Source organism: Acanthopagrus latus, chromosome 3 (assembly GCF_904848185.1).
Source record: "Acanthopagrus latus isolate v.2019 chromosome 3, fAcaLat1.1, whole genome shotgun sequence".
Classification (NCBI taxonomy): domain Eukaryota; kingdom Metazoa; phylum Chordata; class Actinopteri; order Spariformes; family Sparidae; genus Acanthopagrus; species Acanthopagrus latus.
The window spans coordinates 3,292,501-3,300,000 of NC_051041.1; positions in this window are offsets into that span (position 1 = coordinate 3,292,501).

The window sequence follows — 7,500 nt, forward strand, 5'->3', positions numbered from 1 at the left end:
GTTCCAGTCATGCAATACAAATGTCTGTAAGAAAGAAAGAACTCTATACATTTTTTATGATCTTTCAATATCTTAGCTGTACTGTATGAATGATGAAAGTCCATCTTCATGATTAACGTTAAGCAAATTAATAGCAATAAAACCATTTTACCCAAATGAAGAATCGTTCTTTTCAAAATTAAGTTTTAGAGGATGGACTGGATGCGCTGCTGGGTGTTTCTGCTGGTGCTCTTCGGACACTTCAGGTGTTATTCTCTTTATTCCAGAATGCCTATATTTCGCAGTGGAATATATATTAGACTGCCTAGCAGCTGCTACTGATAATTAACAGGCATTAATTTGGCACAGAACCCGCAGAGTGCCTCAGACTGCAGTGTGCAATATTAGTCCTCAGTATTTACACTTCACATTTTCAGTTCCTTTTTTTCAAGATGCAGCCTGGCACAACAATTTATCTCAGATACTATATATATATATATATATATATATATATATATATATATATATATAGAGATATAGAGATATAGAGAGATAGATAGATAGATAGATAGATATAGATATATATACACACACTGTCATTTGTCCGTACACTTCTTTTTCAGTTCAGTTTTTCAGTTCTTTTTACGAGTTAGTCTCGCATCCACAATGCGCAAATATGAAAAAAATTTACTGTCTACAGAAACAGGATTTGTGTTTATTGCATCATCGTCATTTGTCTCCCAACAGGAACCTTGAGGTGTATTCTCCTTATTCAGTCTTGGAACAAAATGAGATGTAGGTGGAAGGACAAGTGACGCCAGCAGTGACGAGCTGTAAACCCCAGTGTCGTGTATAATTACAAAATCTTTTGGGTTCCTTCTCACCTTGCACAACATTTTCATGGAGGGTATCAAGGAATAAACAACAGTGACAACGTCAGTGTCTCATTCAGGAGTTATTTTTAGATTTGCATGTAGCAGAACACAGCAAATAATTGTGTTTTAAATGTAATTTTGACAGTTTTTACAAAAATATGCAAACTGAATGCACTTTGTTAGTTTAGTTCACTTGTGTTGTGCTGACTGTGTGAAGAGTTATGACAAAGGGAAGTGAAGAATGGGTGTTATCAGTTGTTACAAGCTGTTACGTACAGATGTGGTTGTGGTTAGACTTGCACACAGACGCTTGTCTGAGTTATTGATTTCAAGTATGAATGCCAATGCTACACTCTGGTGGCTCAAATATATGCCTGCAAATGTGTGTTTTTTTCACAAGTGCGTGTCTGAGTGTGAATGTGTCTCCTGTTTTTGTTGCCCTCTACTGGCACAAATAGAAGTTGTTTCACACAAGATTTTGAAACCTTGTTTTAACATTCTCGGTGTGCAGAAAAGAAAAAAAAAAAAAAATTGCAGCTTGATGTCATTTGAATTCAAGGAATCAGCTCCCAGAATTAAATACAAATAAATATGTAATTTTCCCTTTAACACACAGTCTTTAGTGAATTTAGTTTCTGTGTCTATGATTTCCTGCAGAGACAGTTAACAGTATGTTGTGTATCGACCAGTGTAGCAGGGATACAGTTAGAAAATGTTAGAAATCTCAGATTATGATTATCAGAAAAATCATGAAATTATTTGAGTTGTAGCTCATGTGTAGTTGTGTGTACTTGCTGCTTTATATTTTTATTTAATTTATTCTCTGCATTGATCCATATATGTAAGGAGCAGAGGGCGGTCCAGTTAGCATCTCCAGTTTCTGACAAGGAAAGACAAATGTTAAGATGCTCATAGGATTTAAAAAAAAAAAAAAAACAACCAAAAAAAGCAAAGATTAGATAAAAGAACAAGAATAACAACAAATCTGTGCAGCACAGCTTTCCCATTAATCATCTCAGGACCCTTCACCCTTGGAGGGGTCTGAACCCTAGTCTGGAAAACACTGGATTAAAATAGCTGCATGTTAAGTATCTATAAAAAATGCTTTAACATTTTGTGTCAGTAATAACAAAAATTTCCCTTTGTCTCGAGCTGCTATAATAAGCATATGAGCCATTATTTGAATACATTTTCTGATAATACTCGTGTACTTTAAGTAGGATTTTTAATCTAGGACACTGATTGATGGAGTATTTCAATTCAGTAAGAGTTCTGAATATTTGATTTCTGACTCATGAAATTGCATCAAAAACATTTGTTAAACTTCAAATTGTTCAAATCAAACATTTTGAGAAGACAAAAATCTTTCTTGGGATTATACAAATGTTCAAGAAAGGGTGATTTAAAGGTCAGATATGTGAAAAATGTCTAAAAAAAAACAACTCTGTGAAAATGTGTTGTTAAGTTCTGTACTTTCATTATATCAAATGTGTCCAACAATGTTCAAACTCAGAGAAAGAGTTTACATTTAAGTTAAAGGCGCGTTTTGATACGTCGCCACCACCTATTAAGCATTACGGAAGTTGGCAAATACGACGAAATTTAAGTTGAATAAAAGTTAAAAAGTAAATCTTAAGTAACGTCCATGCAACCTTAATTTGTATTAAATAATTAGGCCAGTGTTGGATCACTGAACAAATAAAGTGAAAGTAAGTGAAGTGTTATTCAATGTTATTCAACAATTAAAACAGAAGACAATTGGTTGTTTTCTCCCTGAACATCTGAATAACAGGCAGATGCTTTTGTTACTCTTCCTCCTTCCTGTCTCCTTCATTATGAAGAATGTACTGACGCTGATTTATCGCCCATTAAGTCGGTGAATGCCTTCGACTCAGCAGACTGTAGTTGACCTGTTTCAACTTGACTTCTTCATCTGAGTGACTGGAGGGATTTTTTTTTTTCACTTGGCCGGAAGCGTTTGTTTCAACAGTCAGTGTTTGAAGAGCAGAACTTGTCTTAACTTGGTGTTGACGGAAGGGCAGTCGATTAAATACGTAACACAATGTGCCACTGTCACTGTATTGCCCGCGGCAGTAGTTGTATTGTGTTTGTGGAAGAAGAGGAGAAGAAGAAGTATTAGTAGTAGTGTAGATAACAAGTAATCTAGGGTACAAAAATATTAGCATGAAGCAAATAAGGAATTTTATCTTAAGTCGTCTGTGCGATGCATAGAGGAACAGGTGACGTACAGACGGAGCATATATTGAAATAAAATGCAACAAGAAAACGCAGTTGTTCAGCAGACATGTGTGAAAGTTTCCATCGGACAAACCCATTAAAGACGGAGCTTGTTTTTAAACCCACAGAGGAATTATTCACTTTCTCTGGAAAAAGATAGGAATTCTGGGAAATGACAGACATAGCTACTGTAGGTTAAGCAAACAGTGATGGGAAGTGAATACATCAATAATCATAAAGTGCTTGACTAAAAAATAACTTGGGGAACGATGAATCACGGATTCAAGATATCTGACATCACAAGGTGGAAAAGAACAATGTGTAACTGGTAATTTACCAAATCTTAATAAGCTGCTGTCGGCCAGAGCATTAAGATGATTCCCCACATTACATGTGGGGTTGTACTGGTCCTTTAAAAATGTCGAATGGATCGCTTTGGAGTCATTATTTTAGCCCTGACGAGACCCGGTTATCAACATGTGCCCTGAGTGATCCGATCACAAGTGGACAGCTGGAAGTGCAGATGTGAACATCCACAATTCACATCGAGGATTTAAGATATGATCACTCAGACCACATTCAGAGGCGCAAGAGTACTCTTGTATGCAAGAGTCCGGGGCCACATCAGAGAAGAAGAAGGCGGAGAAGACGAAGAAGACGAAGAAGAAGATGGAGGAGAAGAAGAAGAAGCAGCAGATGAAGATGAAGAAGAAGACAGAAGACGAAGAAGAAGAAAATGGAGAAGAGGAAGTAAAAGATGAAGCAGAATAAGAAGTAGAAGAAGAGGAAGAAAAATACAAATCCAATAAAAGAAAAATGTTTCAGTTCAGTTTCAGGACATCTTTTGGCACGTCAACACTGTCTCTCACAAATTCTTTATTAGCTGGCCTTTAACTTTAATCCATTTGACAAATGTTTTACTTGAAGGTAATTCAAAACGTGTCTGTTGGAGCCAGTGATGTGTCAGACAGACTCAGAGCTGTCCACCTGTGATCTGATCACTCTGGACGGATGTTAATTACAGGTCTTACATTCATGGAAACCTGTGTTTTTCTTGATATTATATCGAGGTTTTGTTAATTGATTTAATGTTTTTGTCAATTATCTCACACTCTCAGGTCTTTTAAAACCTGCATGCTGGTGTTAACGATTCATCTACATCTGGTGAAAATCCTTCTTTGTAGTTCTGGTTAACATTCCTCCTCTGTTTCTTTTTCCTCTCCTGCCAAGTCCTTCCAGAAGGCTGACAGGAGGAGGAAACTCTTCACTTGGAGCTGAGAATTTGACAGACAGCCAGACAGCAGACACTGAGCACTAATACAGGAGATCTGATAAGGAGTTTTGACATCTTTTGGCACGTCATGGTCGAGTCAGAGTCTCGTCTCGCGGGCATCCTCGTCCTCGGTGTTTCACCGCAGCAGGAAGTCGGGATGACTAATCTAGAAAAATGTTATGCTTAATTTTTCCTTTTACAGAGTCAGTCTCTTCCCTGCAGGAGAAAAAAAGGCGAATATAAACATAAATGTGCTCTGTGCATGATAACAGCTTTCCTAATAAGGATCATATACAGGGAACATGATGAACAATATGAAGTGAAAGATGAGGTGATGAGTGGCTTTCAATTAAAGCCGCAATGTTTACACTCTTTTTTTTAAAAAATTGCAATCATAGAAATGTATTTATTTTTGTATTTATGTATGTGTTGGATGCCCAATCATTTCTTGACAAGGTGTTTTTTGAGTCTGATTCTCGACCTTGGAGACAGTCTACTCACGGTCAACAGATACATTTGTTGGGTGATGACCAGGAGGAGCAGTTGAAAGCTCTGACAAAGATCACACATGAAACTTTCATCTCAGGAGGGGATGGCAGGTTGTTCACCAGCATCTTCCTGGTTTGCTCAATAAAAAATAAAAAAAAAAAACCTTTGGGATTTATTTGTTGGATTTTGGTTTATTGCAGAAAATAACTTTGTGATATTTACAAAGGTGCAACTTAAGTCGGCCTGTGAAGACGGAGTAGTGAGCAGGTGAGTGTCCGTGTTTGACGTGATGACGTTTAATGTCACAGATAACCTCTGCAGCAGTCTCATTTAGAAACTTGATAGCAACCGCCGTTTTTAGGACATGTAAGCACATTTTAATTCAAAGAGGAGTATTTACTGACATGTTTTATGTCATGGAACCAAATGTCTTCAGCTTGGGTTACCGCTGACCTTATTTCAGGTTGACGAAGGAACCGGAAGTGCTTATTCTGCAATATTCTGTGACATTGATTGTTTGCATGTTTATTATTTATGGTTTTGAATTGCTCGTCCTGTCTATGTCCTAATCAGGGGAGCTTATTTAAGAGGATGGAGTCTCCGTAACGTCTGAGTCTGATGAAGATGCACCGGGCGCTGCAAGTTTCTTGTCTTGAACTTTGGGCTCTTTGTTCTTGAGTCTATACTGTCAACTCCCTGTGAGGCTTCGTCCTCCCACTGAGCTCCCCTGTGGTGATCGGCCCCCCACTTCGAAAACCTCTGCTGGAGGAGACGAATATTTCACTCATTGCATCACCACAGTAAATCATTCATTTGTTACAACATAATCACAGTTTACATTCCTTTTACTTCCTCTTTTTGTCTCTCAGACTGGAGCCGCTCTTTTGACAGCACAGAAGTGAAATTAGTGGTGGAGAGCAGTGAAATTCTGATAGCGTCACATCCTGAGAAGCTGACAACATGCTCATTTTCATTTTCTTAGATAGATTTTCATAGATATCTAGTTAACTGTGCACATAGTGATTTACACATGAAACAAGATTAATTGAAAGGAAGCAGGAGGGAAATGGTGACGTCACAGAACTCCTTTTCATGTTCAGACTTGTCGGGACATGCTGGGAAAAAAGGTCCGGTGACAGAGACCAGAACAAAGCAGCTACTGCAGGGCAGGTGGGAGATGCAGGAGCAGGGGGAGCAGATAAAGAGAACATGATGAGTTTTCAGTGAATTGTGGTTAATCTAATTTGCTGTATTTAATTAACCTCTGAGCTCCAGGATCCTGGTGGGTGGAGTGACATCGTCAGCTAGATTCAACTCACCTGTTGTGGCTGCCAGAGTATAAAAGCTGTCATGTCTGTCAGTCCTTCACACTCTCTGCTCTCCTACAGCTGGCATCCACCCCATTGTTTCTGTCTTTTGTTTTTCTTGTTTTATGTTTACTCCCTCGCGTGGCTTCCCTCCTTGTCACCTCACCTGGGCCAGTTTGCAACAAATCCCGGACGAGCTCCTGTTTGTCATGAACTGACCGGCCGCTAAGAGTCGCTCACAAATTTTTTCACAAACAGATGTGTTTCCCAAGAACATAAAAAAACCTCTCCCAAAACAAGGGGAAAGACATCTGTAACTTTTCAAGTTAAGATGCTAATGTTAGACACAGACAGGGGTGAAATCATATGTCTGTCTTGGTTGGAAAACAGCTGCATAACATAACTGTCCATACATGATGATATAAACCCCCTGGAAGAGAACCCAGGGTGAGATCAGTCATGTCGAGGGTCTCCGACTGAACACCAAACTCCCATATTCTTGAGAAATTCCACAGGAAGCACTGACACGCCGGTTACTTCAGCCTGCACTTTGATTTCACGCCTCACTTATTGTCAGTGGGGAGATCTAGCTGTTGTCCGGCTGTCTCGCTGAATTCCTGCCTAATGTGATGGTTAAATCTGCTCAGTTTAGTCTGCAGAGCGTCTGATCTCTAAAAATAGTCGGCCTGTGTCAGAGCGTCCAGGGTAAAAATACGTCTTTTCATGCCTGCGCTGAGAAGCTTTCGTGCAGGTGCTGGCTTGCATCATTTTCATGTTTAGACTCTAGTTGTTTTTTTGGGGGGTTTTTTCCCAGCATGCTTTTCTTGACGCTTTCTCAGCAAGTTTGTCACACTTTCTGTCAGCTCACATCGAATTCAGTGAGCCCAAACCAAAAAAAAAAAAAGGGAGAAAACCTGCGTCCGTCAGTCTTTTGCGTGATGCCTCCCCCACTCGCCCATTCACTGCTGCATTCCTCACATTCCTCCATTCAACAGAGGTCAGAAAAAGAGAGAGCGAGGAAACAGATCAAAAGCAGAAGATATCCGGGACGTGGGTGGCTGGGGAAATGATTACTAGGTCTGTAAAAACCACTATTGAGGACAAGCCCCCTTCAACCCCTCCTAACACTCTCCCTATTACCCCATATGGGTATATTTGATGACAAAAGGAGGCCGGACGAGTCAGCGACCGTTATGATGTGCTTCCCTCTGTTTCCATGCCTCACTTTCACTGGCACAGAGTTCAGCAGTTCAGCATTTCAGGCCATCTGTGATCCCAACTGGAACATACGACTGGACGAGCACGCTGGGTTTTTTTTTTTCTTTCTTAATAAAAGAGG